The following is a 17,004-nucleotide window of genomic DNA, read 5'->3' on the forward strand; positions in this document are numbered from 1 at the left end:
GCTTGGCATTGCAGAGAACCTGTGACTTTTCTGGGAATTGGCTAAAGTAGGTTATTCAAGATAAATGCCCCAGGGTGGCATTCCTGACCTAGGGAAACAGAGAAGGTATTTCTGCTGCTTCTACCACTGCTGCTCACATGGAGAAGTGACTCAAAAGCCAACTGGTAGCTGCCCAATCCTTCCCAGTCCTGCCATGTGGGTGATGGGAATAGAGACTGCTCTGGATTTCCAGGAAGGCATATTTGCAATGAAGACACATAGACATGACCTTGATCCATCTCCTAAGAGCTTCCCTTTCAACCCAGCAGAGCATGGGAACTGCAAAAGGAATACTTGAATTCTTTTGTCCTGGATTTGTTTCTTCAAGTCTAAAATATGGAGATGCTGAAAGTGGGAATTTTACAACATACCCAACATTCAAGTTGGCCTGAGAATCAAAAGCCGTGGCAAGGACAGAGGGTGATTTCTGCTGCCAGGCAAGGAGGAAGGCAGTGTGACTCTTGGGGAGCCATTGCTCTGCATCCCCTGGGCAAGCTGGGACACAGACGTGTCCAGAGCCTTCGGAGGCAGCTGCTGTCCCCGGGCTGCCGTCAGGCAGGGACTGCCGGGGAAACTGTCTCCATGAGGCAGCCAAAACTCAGTGCCAAGGGATGCCTGGAAGAACCTGACCCTGACAATGCCCTGGGAGAGCCATAAACACAGTGGGAAAGATGAGGGGGCTGGTTTTGAACAGCAGAGCCCAGCTCAGCCCGACTGACCCTACAACAGATACTTGCTTCCCTGTGTGTCCCTTTGCTCTTCCTCCCAGAGATGTCTCCCTGAGCCAGCCTGCATCCATCACAGTCTGAGCAAACACTTCCAGCACTGACCAGAAGGACTGAACTGCACTAAAACTGGGAGCAGGAGATGCCCAAAGTGCCTCTCCCTACCCTGCCGTGTGAGATGGACAGTAACAATGGCTGTAACGTCCAGCACAGCTCACTGCCCGCAAGGACTCCCAGTTGAGGCTGTACATCTTGGTCATGGAACGGCCCTGCAGTGTATCTCCCAGGAATGGTGATGGAAAAGCACCTTGCCACGCTTTGCATGCTGCCCTGGCTGAGGGATGGAATGACATCCTGGCCATCACAAGGGCAGTCGGTGGCCCAGTGTAGCTGCCGGGCTCCCGTAAGCGCAGGAGGAGCTGCTTCACCCCAGAGCAAGCAATTCCTGCTCTTAGAGGGTCCCTAAAGCTTTTACGAGTGAGGGAGGTCAGATGTGCCCCCACTAGATGGTGATGCTCCCCCTCACTTTGCCAGGCAGTGAATCTAACCCAAGATAATCCCAGGCAGCTGAAAGATCCTGTTGCTCCTCAAAAAACTCCCCTCTAGCAGCAATAGAGGAGCTGTGGCTGCTCCATCCCTGGGAGTGTTCCAGGCCAGGTTGGATGGGGCTTGGAGCAATCTGGTCTGGAGGAAGATGTCCCTGCCCATGGCAGGGAGGTGGAGCAAGATGAGTTGAAGGTCCCTTCCAAACCCAAACCATTCCATGATTCCATGAATAGCAACAGCTTTCCCTCCAGTTGGTGGCTCCCCCCCTGCCCTGTGAGGGTCTGCCCTGGCTCACAGCAAACGCTGATGTCCCCACAGACTTTGTGACCAACACGGTGCTTTGACCACAAGCTGCAAGAAAGGAGTGTGTGCCCAAAACCCCACAGCCCAGACCTGTGGTGGAGGGGCAGCACGAAGGGGCTGCAGGCACCTCCTCACTGTGCTAAGCACTCTGAAAGTAACATCGTGTGTAGGATGAGCTGAGCCCCGCGTGGGGAGCAGCAGGGATGTACGGAGTCCCTGTGCCCAGCTTTGGTGCCCCTGCTTCTCCTCCCAATAGCCCGTGGCACTAAGTGCCCCTAATCTTGCATTTTCTGTGCTGAATTTCCCTTCATTTTCACCCTGCAGCTCGAGGATTGCTCAGCAGGCTGCTGCTTCTCTGTGATGGAATTAGTGACAGTGGGGACAGCAATAGTAATTATTCAGTGACCTAGAAATGACCTTTTGATTCTAAAAATCCGTGGCTCTACTAAGGGCTAAACATTCATGAACTAAAGAAGCTCCTGAAGCACCAACATTTGGACAACAGCAAAACACCTGGGAAAGGTGATCAAGGAGGGAGCAGCCCCAGGAAGTGTGTCAGGGAGTGAAGGATCCTGTTTGGAACCAGGACACACACCCTGGAGCCCTGCTGGTGTCACAGCCGGGGGACTGCCCGTGTGCCTCCACGGGCCGTGGTGTCCCTACCCAAGTGCTAGGACACAAGGATCCCTGGCATGGCCTGTGCAGCCCCTGGCTGCAAGAGCCACCTGTCTGTGGCTTTTTGGGAAGTGGGAGGGATTACCCAGCCCATCCCCCAAAACAGCTGTGGGCACATGGCCATTAAGTATGGAACTAATGGTGGCCACCACCACTGCCCCATTTGTCAGTCTTATGGCCGCCAGATCTTACTGCCTGTGTGTTGGCACAAAGCTGGCACCACCCTTGGCCCCAGCAGGAGATGCCACGAGGAACAGGCAGGAAAGAGACCTTCCCAACTCCCATGGTCTCTTGGTCTGCTTCCAGACCACCAGCTCCCAGTGCCACGGAACTGGGAACGTGCTGGGCAGGGTGTCCTGAGCTCTGCTGGCCTTTACACAGACTCGCTCCCTACAACATGGGCTTCTGCCCTGGTTTTGGCCATGGTGGGTAGTGGGATGCCTGATGAGCTTCTTAGGAGATCTCACCTGCTACCCGAGGCCCTCTGGGGAGGAGGAGATGAGCCTTGCACTGGGGAACTGGTGACCTATGTGTCTCCCAGTTGTTCAGCCCCTACTGAAAGGGAAATCTCAGTGTCCCAGGGATGGGTCAGGAAGACAGATGAAGGACAAATTTCTAGTGCTCTTTTTCACTTCATACCACAAATGTGCCCAGTGAGGCTTCTTGTGGACTCCTGGGCCAGCGCCCCAGCTCAACTCTAAGCCTCAGCCCAGTCCTGCCAGGAACACGTGCAGGTCAGGTCCTTGCCAAATGAGCAGAGTGAGTGGCTCCGAAACTCCCATGCAGGTGGTTGGAAAAGGTGCAGCCCGAGCCCTGGCAATGGGCAGACACACACAAACACTGCCTGGGAACTGGGAATGCTGGACCTCAGTGAGGGGACCATTGCTGGGTGAAGCTGGATGCACCTCTCAGCCTCTTCAGAAAGTGGTGCCTGAGGAAGAGGAGGATGAGGAAGGCAGTGCAGTGCTGGGCCCCTTTGGTGTAGAGCTGGGTTGGGGCCCCACTTCAGTCAGAGCAGAACTGGCTTTTTGCCTTTTTCACCTTTCAGTTGTGCCCCCTGAGGTCTTTCTGCCCAGACAGATCCTTGACACAGAATGGGAATCAGTGATTCAGAAAAATACAAACCATCTGCGGAGCAACGTCACGGCAGAGACCACGTCACACATGTGAGCCCTCAGCAGACCTGCTCCTTGGGGAAAAGCAGAGTTAGCTGCAATTTTTTTTAATGACATTGCTATTTTGAAAGGAATAACTCATATAGTAACAATAATAATAATAATTGCTTCCTGTGCACGCCCAGCTCATGGGCTTTGAGCTGAAGTAGAATATTAATAGTAATTATTTACAGCCTCTCTGACAGCAGCCAGTGCCAGGAGGGGACGCCCACCGGTGTCAGCCCAGGGCAGCAGGCTCTGCCTCTGCCCTGTCCCTCCACACCTGTATTTCACCAGCTAAGCCTTTTCTCAGCACATTTGCTTCACCTAAGAGGTCTCCAGGGCTGTCCTGGGGCTCAGGGACTATCCCTCCACGAGGCTGCAGGAAGCCCATTTTCCCGGGGTGGAGCCATGGTCCCAATATCTCACCAAGAAGCTTGGCTACAAAATGCTTCTCTGTGTATTCTAAAAAAGCTGATTTCCTGCTCAAAACAATGTGGTGATTCTCCCCTAGTGTCCCCACAGGAGCATTTGGCTTAAATGCTTCGAGATGAGGTAAAAAGCTGATTTTCCCCTCGCTTTAGTAGGCAATCCTGAGCAAGCCATGTGCAAACCCAGCACTCCTCACCTCAGCACAGGGTGCCCCAGGAAGATGTGGAGAGGAAAGGAAAGGTCTGGGTTGGGATAAGAGGAGATGGAGGCAAGCCGGGGCTTTGGTTCTCCCAAGCATCGGAGAAGGGAAGAGATGACCAGCAGGTCCTGCCCTCCAACCCCTGACAACCTGCAGGGTTCCCCGCCCTCACCTCCTGACCTTTGGCAGCTGGATTTGGCTCTCCTAAGGTGCCCATGTCTTTTCTGACTCTGCCTCCTCGCAGCTTATCTTTATTCCTTTTAATTTTTTCTGCCTTTTAAATCTCTTTCTCCAATTTCAGCATCTCTAAAGGATGAGTGAAGCCAGCTGCTGTGAGTTCTGCTGTCAAACAGCTATTTACTAAGCACCAAACCACACTGTTGTGAGTATTGAAAAAATACATACCAGAGCTTTTCAGGTCTCTAATGCAGGCAAGCACAAAGGATGTGGGGATTTCAGCAGCTCCTGGGCAGTCCTGAGCTCTTCCTCCAGCCAGACATACAAAACTACGAGCTCAAAGATCCACCAAAGTTGTGTCCAAACCCAACAACATCCACATGAAACCACCACCACGCCTTCCCTGCACCTGGTCTCCCAACACCTCCTGACAGGAACGGGGGCCTTCCTTTTGTTTCCCACCTGATTTTGGCTGGCACAGAAGTTTCTCATTGGTGCATGAAGACCACACGTGCTGCGAAGGCTTCAGCCCATCAAAGTGACCCCAGCCCAAATGCAATGCACTTTAATTCTGCCCAGAGCTTCCACCTCTCCCTGACACATTGAATGGTTGTGAGATTAAATAAAATGCTCATTTTTTAAAATAACGCCCAGAGAAAAGTACAAATCCATTTACAAGATTTATGTTTGATGCAATCAGGCTCCAAGCCTGGGGAGGTGATAACACCTTCCTGTGCAGCCTATTAGATTAATCAGCTATAAAATACTGTGGATTTAGTGGACAATTCTCTAGGGGTTGCACTGGCATTCACAAAAACCAGGTTCTTCTCCCAGAGGGTGGTGGGGCACTGAACAGGCTCCCTAGGGCATGACTCCAAACTTGACAGAGCTCAAGGAGCTCTGGGACAGCGCTCTCAGGCACAGGGTGGCATTTTTGGCATGTCCATGCAAGGCCAGGAGTTGGATTTGATGATCCTTGTGGGTCCCTTCCAACTCAGCACGTTCTGTGATTCTATGTATCTATGATGTATTATTTTCACAATGGTTTTTTACATCCTTCCTGGCTGAGGGTTCCTCTCTGTCTCTCCTGGGCTTGCTTTCAGGGAAGCAGGGCATCTCTCCCAGGAGCATCCTGTCCCTCTCACTGCCACCCCAGCTCACTCTTCCAGAGGGTAAGACAGCTTTAACAAATGTGTCTGTCTGCTCAGACCTCTCTTGCACCAATTCCCAGTGGGGTTTAACATCCTGAGGACCTGTGGAGCCAGGAGCAGGGGCAGGCAGTGTCAGCCGCCCTGTGCCCACCAGCCTTATGGCTTCAGCCCCCTGACAGGGCTTGGGATGGCTCCGGGGGCATGGGAAAGGGCAGGGCTGTCCAGCAGTGCCCCCGTAGTCCCGTTCTGCCAGCAGTGGTCAAAGAGACCCCATAATATCACTCTCAACATCTGGTTCTGGGGAACAACCACAGCTGCCTGGGCAGCACACCTGGAGCAAACCAGGGAGCCCCCAGGAAAGCTAAGATGCACCAGAAGCCCCCTAAATTGAAGCCCCTAAGGGCAGGTCCTCCAGGACAACGGGTTGGAGCCCCAGATTCACCCTCTGACTTTGCTGCCCAGACGGGTGGAGCTGCCTCAGGAGGAAATGGGCCCAGCACAAGGACAAGGCACGGGGAAGCAGAGAAAAGGCACTGTCAAAAGAGACACTAATTAGTGCTAATTGCAAATAATCAGCCAAACCTAAGAGCGTGAGGGAACCCAGTCCTGGCACAGGCAACAGCCCTGGCTGGAGTGAGGAGGGCACGTGCCAGGCAGGTCGTGATGGGAGAACTCCAGAGATGGGGACCCCATTGCCTCCCCACACCATCACTCCTCTTCCCATATCCCACCCAGTCAGAAGTGCCCACGTGCTGCAGCACACAGGGCTCCTCAGGCTGCTCTCCTATGTCCCCTGGAAGCAATTCCCAAGGATAGAGGGTTCATATTACTCATCTTGGGAAATCCTCCTGCAAAGCCCAGGACGGGCCTCTGCCTACTCCAAAGGCAGGAGAATCACGGGGAAGATGGTCCCAGGACATGCTGAGAGATGCCACATCATAAAGCAAGCCTTGTTCCTGTCCTCCCATCACCCTGGGCCCACCCAGGTGAGATTCTCAGGGCACAGGGTGCTGGGAGGATTCTCCTGTGAGGCCTTGAGGCCCCTTTTCCCCCTGCAGGGTTAAACCAATTTTCTCTAGATATTTGCAGGAGTCACTAACATTACCAACACAGCACCAGCTTTCTGTTGCCTGTTTTTCCTCTCTAGAGGCCACCCTCCTTCAGTTCTCCACCACCTACACCTGCAGCACTCCCAGCTCTCGCAGCTTTGGCCCCGGGATCCTCATGAAGCTCTTTGTGCTCAGAGCAGATCTCCAAGCATGGCACCAAGACCTGCAGCTGCACCATCACCCTGGATAAGCCCCCACCTCCCACATCCTACCCTGAGCCCCAGGGTGCCTCTCTGAGACATCCTGGGTCATGCACAGGGTGCTGTGGCTTGCTCTCAGCACCAGGATGGAAGTTGTTCTCCTCCATCCTCGTGAAGTGGTTCTCCATCTTCATTACCTGGCTGTCCTCACACCTGCAGTCCATGGCTGTCTTCACTCCTGCAGGCTTTATTTGGCACCCACCCAAATCCTGCACAGTTCCTTCCTTACCCGTTCCCTGCAAATTTTCCCAGAATACACATAATATTTCTATCTCTGCCCAGCTCTGGAGTACAAAGCAGGGCACAGATGCACCAGGTGAGCACCACAGCAGGTGCCGAGCCAGGATCCCTGCCAGGGCTGTAACTCTTGTCTCAGCACTTGCAGTGAGGAGCAGACAGGACAGATTTGCAGCGAGCAGGATGGAGTGTGAACAGTGTTCTCTGCCCTGTGCCAGGCCCTGTGGGTACCACACGGGTCAGGGTCTGGTGATGCACTGCTCACCTCGCTGGACTAGGCGGGGTGGAGAGCCCTTGGCAGACCCCTCTGAAAGGGTCTGAAAGAAAAGTTCAGTCCTCTGTGTCCTGCTAGTAAACTCCCATTCATGCATGACTTCTCAAATGCCTTTTGAGTGCTTTCCTTTGCTTTCTGTGCCAGCAATGACTCAGGCTTAGATGTGCATTGTCAGGCAATCCAGAGCTGGCGTCTCGCTAGGAAACACCATTTGTTCAGCAAGAGCAATATCTAAGTGCCCTCTGGTGGTAACTCCGTGTGCCGTTGTTGGGGTTTCCTCCTCTCCCTTCTGCCCAAGATCCCCCTGGGATCTTCCCTGGGGCATCTGTGCCGGTGGCAGGACAGTCCCTGCTCTGCCAGCCCCCGCTCACTCGCTGGCGTTTCCCACCCCGCTTCACTGCCAGGTTCCGCAGCAGCATCCTCAGCGTGTCCCTGATTCCATCCCTGCTGCAGGCCAGGACAGCCCTGGAGCTGAGCACTTGGCCTAGATTGCTGCCCACGTGTCAGCTCATCCGTCCTGCCCGGCCCCATCCGGCAGCAGAACTGCCTCGGCTGAGGATGCTCGGGCTCCGTCACAGCCCCTGTCCTTCCCCACCAGCGCTGGGATTTCGGCCAGTTTGAGTAAACATTTGTATGTGTGAGATATCAGGGTGATTCCATTGCCCTGTGCTGCATGAAGAGGGATGGCCAGGCAGGAAAACGACCCCTAAAGCTGCTCCCCCAGCACGGAAAGGCTGCAGTGGCAGTTCAGCCGAGGTACGAGCCCCCAGAGGCGCCGCAGAAAACCGGTTTTATAACACTGCTTTTCCTGAAACTCCTTCTGCAACTCACTGCTCTATTTAATTGCTGTGAAATACCTTACAGTGCCATTATGTTTTCCTTAGAAAAAAGCTGCACAGGAGCTTCAAATGCTGGCAGGGAGAAGCGGGATATGACAGAAAATATGTGCCATGTCCACAGCTGGATCAAAATCCAGTCTGGACATTTCCTTAAGCGTGAAATAGGCATTTTCAACTACGAGGTTGTGCCACCCACCTCCCCTGGCACATCTACACTGACTCTTCCTGCTCTGCTCCACAAGAGGGGCAGAAGGAGGAAATGCAAAGCAAAAGTGAGGCTAAGGGGGAATATCCTCCCCGGTCCGGGATCCTGCAGACCCTGGGCAGAGGTTGGAGGTGTGCTGGTGGGATGGAGCATCCCGGAGGCTGCCTCCTGCCCCTGGCACAGAGGGGCTGCAGCCAGGCACAGTGAGCCACCAGCCTCTTCACTCGCCCCCACGTGTGGGCTGCACACGTTTGAACTGCACAATCGAAGCCCCTGTGCACATCCCTCGTCTCTCACACCAATCCCTATGGGAAATGTTCTCACCGCCCCCAGCTCAGCCCCCTAGGTGGCAGTGGCCACCCAAGCCTCCCCTCAGGAAGGTGCAGAGCTGTCGCCTGTGGGTCACACATTACTGTGGGTTGGTTTGACAGCAAAAGGAGGAGTGACCCTTCCTGTCTGCCTTTGCTCTGCCAGGAGCTTTCATTCTGCAGGAAGGAATTGGCTGCCTGAAAGCCTCATAAATTAGGGGCAAGGCTGACAATGCTTCATTTCTGTGTGCGCTGCTCCTGGCACTCAGATGAGATGCTCACATGAAATGTGTGTGTGTGTGAAGTACCAGCCCAGGACTGTGAAATAAAGTTGCCCAGAGCTGACCTCTAATTTGTCTTTCAGCCAGCTCAACAAACTCTCTGTGTCCCACAGGAGCAGCTCAGCTCACAGCAGCTCTGAAAATTCAAAGGAGCTGTGTAGCTGCTTAAACATAGGCTAAAGCAGTTATTTGAGGACTAATCATTTCTTCTGGCCATACAATAAATCAGCTTATTCTGCAAACCGTGCTGTGCTCACCTTGCCCTTCCCTAGCTGGGCTCAGTCCTGGTGTTCACTGGCCAGGAGTCAGCCAGGTGATGGAGTCCCAGCTCTCTCATGAGACATGCTGCAGTCCCTTCACAACTCTGTGGCTCTCCACTGGACTGTCTCCAGTTTCTCCAGCCTCTCTTTGTGCTGGGAAGAGCAGCACTGGACACAATACTCCAGGTGTGGCCTTCCATATGGGGAATCAGTGATGATTTTCTTGTTCTTCATGTGCCTGGAAATGATACCCAGGATTAACTGCTCCCATTCCAGGGATGGAGGTGAGGCAGGCCAGCCTGTAGTTCCCCAAATCCTCCCTCATGCCCTTAAAGACAGGAGTGACATTTGCTTTCCTGCAGGCTTTGGGTACTTCTCTACCTTGTCCAATGGGACTCTTACAAGCTGACCTGTGAAGAGGCCAAAGTCTGCTCTCACGAAGTCCAGGGTTGTGCTCTCGCTTTTCACCCTCCTTCCCTTCAGAATTCTGAAGTCTACAGTCCCTGCCTCTCTCACGACCTTCAGGATGAGGCACCTGACCCTCCAGTCAGTCTCCACCAGCACTCAGCAGCCAGACAGGGTGTTTTTAGCCCAAACCTGTCTAACCAGCTGTAGACCCTCCATGTTTTCACCTCCTGGAGCCAAATGGCAGCTGTTTCCAGAATCTCAGCCCGTGCTGACCAGGACTGAGCCTTGCCTTGTGTCAATGAAGCTGAAGAGACCAAGCATCTTTGCCTTGCTCCCAGAGAAGCCAGGCTGCAACAAGGGATCAGGTCTGGCACTGCTGGGAGTCCTGGGAGAGAAAAGACTAATAATATCTTGGGCTGACAACACTGAAGCTGTCCCTGATGGCTGCTCAGGAGCGCCAGGGCACAGGAAAACTCCACGTGGGCTGCTGGCTCCCTCTTAGTGTTGTGTCCTGTCGCTTTGGGAATGGTGACAGTGCAGGAGAGTGGCCACAGCGAGCAGGCAGGGTTCTGCTCCCCAACAGCAGCAGCAGTGTCTGTCTGGTCTCCACCTCACAACATCTCCGTGTTTAATTAAAATAATTAAAAACATGGCAATCCAAGCAGATGAGGGCTGCTCAGAGCCCACAGGCAAGAGCTGGCTGACGCCTGCTGCTGGCCTGGAGAGGGTGAGGAGCAGCTCTCCTCTGCCCTGGTCCCGGGAGAGGTGGCACAGCTGTGTCTCTGCACTGGGGTGGAGGTGATGATTGGGATCTCCAAGGCCCTGGTTTTGCAGAGTTTCTTGTGCAGTTGCTGACCTCAGAGTGAAGCCAAGCCCGATGGATGCACACAGAGTCCCCTTGCCCAAGCCCTGCCGAGCCCCCAGGAGCTGCTGGCCTTTCCTCCTGGAGCTGGGGCAGCTGCAAGAAGAGGAGACAGAAGTCAGAAGTGTGGCTGGCACTGTATGGCCTGAGGGCTGTGGTCACCCTCTCCGCAGGACTCACTCACTGACACCTGATGCTGGTACAAGGCCACAAAGATGATACCTGTGCCCATTCCCAATGGAGCTTCTTTGCTCAGTGCTTTACACTCCTGCTCACTGCAGAGCAGTCTGTACCCTCCTGAAAAGATGAAATAAAGCTGTTGGGAGACAAACAAAACATTGACTTTTGCTTTCCAGGACTCCAGCAATCCAAGGGTGATGCATCTTCCTTGTTTGCTGCGCTCTGCTGAGGTTGTCTCCAGCAAGGTGCTGCAAGCTGAGGAGGGGACACTCGTGGGCTCCCTGTCCCTCCCAGGGCCTCCTTCCCTGCATACCCTTTCTGCCCAGAGTACCTGCATCGCCTTGGGCTCCATGTCAGGGCACAGCTCCACTGTCCCACGTCCCTGGGGTTTGCTGTGGTTTCCTCTGCTCACCCCACATGCCCCTCCCAAAGCACCTATGCTGTCACTGTAAAAATCAATGCTGGTTCTCCTTCTTCCCTTCATTGTTAAATTGTTTTACATCAGCTACCACTTCTTCCAGTTCCATGTATTTTTTGTCATGGAGCAAGGTCTCACAAGCCACTCTGAGGAACCATTGTAATTCCAGAGAAGCGCAATGCTCCTGGAAAGGAGCTTGTAAACCCACTGTTATTTTCTTTCCTAATTGCAATTTCAGTGACTCATCCCTGGTGCCACACTGCAGTGCACAGCCATTGTGTGGATTTTTACCCACTCTTGAGCAGTCACAATTCACTGCTCAAGATTTCAGGCCACCCAAGCCATTAGGAAAATAAATGTAAAATAAAAACCTGCTGGTACAGTTGGCTGGCGGAGCAGCACAGCCCCTTGGGACAGCAGCAGAAGAGAAAGGCATTCAGTGCTCTCCAGAGCTGCTGTGGCCAATGTGGCTGAGCTAGTGCGAGCTGCTGCCTGAACGTGTGCTCTCTGAACAAGAGCTGATTCTCTCCTTTCCCCTTTCCCATCCCCTTCTTCTCCCCAGCTCTATCACAGCCCCATTCCTCAACCCTACCTATCAGCTCTATCTCAGCCCTATTCCTTCCCCTCCCCACCTCTATCCCTCCCCCTCCCCCTTTCCTCCCCATCCTGATCCCACTCCCCATCTTTATCTCATCCCTTTCCCTACCCCATCTAACCCCACCTCAATCCCCATCCCATCCCTTTCATCCCCATTCCCATCCCACTCCACTCTTCTCACATCCTCCTCCTTATCCCTATCCCTAACCCCATCCCACACCCATTCTGTTCCTATCTCATCCCCATTCCCATCCCATCCTACCCCTCTGCTCCTGTTTGTACAGAGTCCCCAAAGCCCTGCCCAGCCTCCCCACAGCCACCCACTCTCGAGGGGAGAGGTTTCTGTGCACATCTCCTGGGGGGCTGATAGTGCTGGGCAGCTCCCGCAGGAGAGGAGGGATGCCGTGGGACATGGACCAGAGCTCAGTCCTCATGTCTGTCAGAGGAGACAAAGGCTTCCCTGGGAGCTCTTGGCCCTGGCCTGCTCAGGCTGTTGATTCACTGCTCAAGGTCACGTTGGCCTGTTTGCACAAGGATCCACAATCCTGGTTTTGCTAGGGCCGTTCCCCAGCTTTTTTCCCTTTCTCCCAGTTGAGGTAGGAAATGCTGACTTTGGCCATGAGTTTGGCAGGACAGCGCTGGCACTGCCCTGCTACCCCCCATGGCCAAACTCAGTTCCAGGGCACCAAAGCCTTTTGTCAACCAACACAACATCCAGGGAAGAGCTGACTGTGTTTGCCCACTCCGTACCAAGAGAGCTGCTGCCTGCCATCGTGACAGGCTCTGCCATCAGGTCCTGCCAGATGGTTGAGCATGGCCAAACCATCCTTGCTGAGCAAATTGAACCCCATTGGGCTCCCAGAGTCAGACAGCAGTGGGGCTGGGGCAGCTGGAGAGGAGCCTCCCCTCCCTTGAGCTTCCATACAGGACACAGTGCCCTGCTGTGCATGTCTGAAGCCCACTCTGGGCACCCAGACTGTTGGCCATGGCACGATCTTACCAAGAAGACAACTGTGCAGCTCAAGTTCTCATCAGGTTCAGCATCATTTGGGATGAAGTTGAGCGAGCTGAGGCCTCATTGTCACCTTCCAGTACTTAAAGGGGTTTATAAAGAAGAAGGAGAGTGACCTTTTTCACAGGAACAGAGTGATAGGACATGGGGGAATGGTTTTAAAACTAAGAGAGGAGTGATTTAGGTTAGATATTGGGAAAAAATTCTCCCCTGTGAGGGTGGTCAGGCCCAGAGAAGCTGTGGTTGCCCCATCCCTGGAAGTGTTCAAGGTCACATAGGACAGGGCTTGGAGCAACCTGGTCTAGTGGAAGGTGTTCCTGCCGTGGCAGGAGGGTGGAACGAGATGAGCTTTAATGCTACTTTCAATCCAAACCATTCCACAATTCTGTGATCCCAATTCAGTGACACATTCTCTGGCTTTGCCACAGAGTGGGCTGGAAGGGAGAGATTGGAGCCCATGTAACCAAGTTGGCAAACTGTGCCAGTGTTCTGATGCAGGACAAATGGGAGGAAAGGGGCTTCCTGAGGCAGCCTGGGCAGTGTGGCCAAAACTGGGGTTACAGGACCCAGCCATAGGCTCACCAGCCCTCCTGTTGCAGTGGTGTAGGGGCAACCACAGCTGGCTCTGCTCCTGGGGCTGAGGGATGGGAACAGAGTGCTCACTGGCAGCTCACCTGGCAGAGCAATGCACGGCCACAAACCCTCCCTGCTGTCTCCCTGATGTTTGCACTCCGGGAAACTGCGGCACCAAGGGGCAGCTGAGGTGTGGATTTGGAGCAGAGCAGGTGGAGAAGGGGGAGCCCAGCTTGGGGCCCTGCCCCGCTGAAGGCTCCAGAATAGCTGTGAGCAGAGCAGCAGGCAGCAGCAGCACGGCAGGACAGGCTGCAGGAGCGACCCAGGCCCCCCCCCGAATATTCATGGCTGTGTCATTAGAGGGTGCCAGTGCATTGCTGCCAAACACAACTGTCCCCTCACCTGTCCCCACAGGGCACAGGTGTCCTGCAGCTGTGGGCTGCTGTCAGGACTGCACATCCAAATTCCTTCTTGGGAAGTCTAAACTCCAGAGCCCACCTGGCTCTGGAGCCACAGGACTGGAGCCGCAGATGCAAAGCTGAGCTGCTACTTAAGCTACATCCTAGAGTGATTTCAGCCTTCTCTCTAGTGCTCTTCCATCTGCTTTGCAGGAGCCAAGGGCTCCTGGGTACCACAGGACACCTGCAGCTGTCTGCTCTGAAGGGTCACAGAATCACAGAGTGGTTTGGGCTGGAAGGGGTCCTTGGAGATCAGCCAGTTCCAACCCCCTGCCATGGCAGGGACACCTTCCACTAGCCCAGGCTGCTCCAGGCCCCGTCCAACCTGCCCTTGGACACTTCCAGGGATGGGGCAGCCACAGCTTCTCTGGGCACCCTGTGCCAGGGTCTCCCCACCCTCACAGAGAAGCATATTGTCCTAATATCTAATCTAAACCTAATCTCTTTGAATCTGAACCCATTCCTCCTTGTCTTGTCACTACATGCTCTTGTAAATAGTCTTGCCCCATCTCTCCTGTAAGTTCCTGTCAGGGTGGTGGTTTGCCTACTGGCAGCAGGAAGCTGCAAACACTAAGACATAATTCCCTCTGTGCAACCTCATCTGTGCCCCTTTCCAGCCATCATGCAGGACCCTGGTGAAACCCCTGCTGAAGCCTCCTGTGCTCAGCCTCATCCTGCACCACCTCCCCTCCCCAGAGCTGCCTGTGGAGCTCTGCATCCACATGGACACATCCTCCATGCACATCCCCCTCTGCAGTGGTCCCCCAGGCCACCCCAAGCTACCCCAAGCACTGATGCTGTGGAATATCCCTTTGGTCAGTTGGGATCACCTATCCTGGCTGTGTCTCCTCCCCACCACCACCACACACCCAACTTCCTTGGCAGCATGGCAGTGTGAGAAGCAGAAAAAGCCTTGGCTCTGTGCCAGCTCTGCTCAGCGGTAACAAAAATATCTCTATATTATCAACCCCGTGTTCAGCACAAATCCAAAATACAGCGCAGAGCAGCCACTGGGAAGAAAAGTAACTCTACCGCAGCCAAACCCAGCACATTCCACCTCATATTCCATACCATTTACACCAGTCCAGGTCCCACACTATTCAATACAACTTCAATACCCACCACCCCCCTTCCCCTTCTTTGATATAACACATAGATATCGTTCCCTTAGTCTGTGGACCACTCCAGAAAATGTTTATAAAGCATCAACAAAATGTCTGTTGAATTCATCTAGTCCATGACTTTGAGCTCCATCTGTTCTGGTGGTCACTCAGGACAGCAGAGGGGCTGTGTGGGGGGGGTTATTGGGCACCAAAGGCAGCTCAGGTCAGGTCACTGCTGCCTTGCAACTGCTTCTTGGGAGGCTCTTCCTGCACTGGGTCGAATGGTGCCTGTCATAGTAATTCCTGAAACGCAAATTCCTGAAACAACTCAAATTGTGGCTTACAACAATTTACAGATCCATCACAATCTCCATCCCTGGTCCTTTTGGGCCACGTTACCTGATTTAACATTGCACTGAACTCCTGCCTTTGTCCCCAGCCTGGCTGCACCAAGGGGCTCCTGCCAGACTCCCCATTAGTGTGGGGTCACATCCTCGTCCTCCCCGGGCTGCAGGACACAGCTGCCCCACCATGGGCTGCCCCACGGCTGCAGGGAATCTTTGCTGCCCCTGCTCCAGCCTGGGGTCTGACCCACGGCAGACAGCCCTTCCTGAATTCCTCTAATTCCCCTCGTGGGTCCTTCCCACGGGCTGCAGTTCTTCACCAGCTGCTCCAGCTTGGATCTCCCACGGGGTCACAGGACCTGCAGCACACCTGCTCCAGCACAGGCCCCTTCAGGCATCCCCCTGCTCTGGCGTGGGCTCCTCCACGGCCTGCAGGTGGATCTGTGCTCCACTGTGGACTCATTCACACATCTCAGTCTCTTCAACTCAGGTTCAGACTGGAGTTCCAGCCTGTCCAGCACAGACACAGCAGCACTGCCCTGGCCACGTGCCAGCCCAGGCCCATCGCCATGGCTGTTATCAAAGTGTTTCCAGGCACGATCCAGGGAGGTGATAAGCACTACAGCAGCAGAGAAAGCAAAAAGCAGCCACTAATGAGCACTAGACTGTAATATACAGTCAGGAAAGTGATCCCCATGGCAAGCACAGGAGCCTGCTCAGTACCAGCTAAACAGCACCAACAGCTATAAATTCAATAGAGCACATCCCAGTTCTGCCAGCCACACTGGAGTGCAGGGAGCATCCGTGGATTTGAGACACATCCCAAGCCTCTCTTAGCCTGGTATAGCAGGAGGAGAGCTATGGCTCCAGCTTCCCCTGCAGCAGGCACCTTCCTAAGGGGGTCCTTGAGCCTTGGACCTTGCCAGGTGATCTGTTCTCTTTCCATTCATGGTCAGCCTGGCTCTTGATGATGTTTTGTTTTCCCGTACCCAAATGTAACTGCCTTCCTATCTTATCTACCAGCATAAATCTTACTTTACTAAGTGGGAGTGAGCGATAAGGATGAAGCAGGCAGAGATCAAAGGACACCGAGTGTTATGGAGAGCAGAAACCCAAGCCTTCAGAATAACCCAGCACCAAAGCCCTGGGACCTTTGAGCAGAAGAGCAGAGCAGCTTCAGGACCATCCTGCACAGGGCTGGGGCACAGCGAGCCATGTGAAGAGGGGAGGGCAGAGAGGGAGATGCTGCCAGCAACACTCCATTTCACCCACAGACAGGAGAGCTGAGACCAGGAGCACTTGGAGAATTTTGTGAGTCGGTGGGAGGCACACCAGAACCCATCCTGAGTGAGGACAGAAGAACAACCTCCCTGACAGAAACAGTTTTCAGAGTGCAGGGCTTAGGTTTATCACGGTGTCCCACAGTGGTAGGGAGGAGAAGAGAGATCCAACAGGCAGGAATTGTGTAGAAAGATTCATTTATTTAATTATTTTACAACTCTTTTATCGACTTTTTTCTTCATAGTCTAATTGGTCAAAGGATCAGCCATCCCTTGGTGTGATTGGCTAAAATCCTAAAACATCCATTGTCAAAATATTTTTTTACTGTACCATAAACAAAGCTTTGCAAGGTCGCAGGTGTTCATAGTTTATAGAACTCTGCTAATATCTTCCGTGAGAGAGAAAAGTATCTCACGGGACTGGAAAGAAGCAAGAGAAATTCTTGCTAGCTGCATATTTGTATCCACATAGGTTCACCCAGATGAGGCTGGACAGATGTGAAGGGACATTGAATCTGTTCAACAACTCCATGCCTGGAGGCTGTGACTGGGGCTGGACCAGCCAGGACAGCAGTGACCCGTTCACACATGGCTTCTGCAGCCTGGGCTTGCTCCTGCTTCGCAGCTCACAGACCATGGTTTGCCAGCAGGAGCA

General features: G+C 53.7%; 1 protein-coding gene across 1 annotated transcript in view; it reads left to right on the plus strand.

Moving 5' to 3' along the window:
* Positions 1-17,004, plus strand: part of CYSTM1 (cysteine rich transmembrane module containing 1) — a 66,415-nt gene that overhangs the window by 21,143 nt on the left and 28,268 nt on the right. The window lies entirely within an intron of this gene.

Source organism: Corvus hawaiiensis, chromosome 15 (genome assembly GCF_020740725.1).
Source record: "Corvus hawaiiensis isolate bCorHaw1 chromosome 15, bCorHaw1.pri.cur, whole genome shotgun sequence".
NCBI lineage: Eukaryota > Metazoa > Chordata > Aves > Passeriformes > Corvidae > Corvus > Corvus hawaiiensis.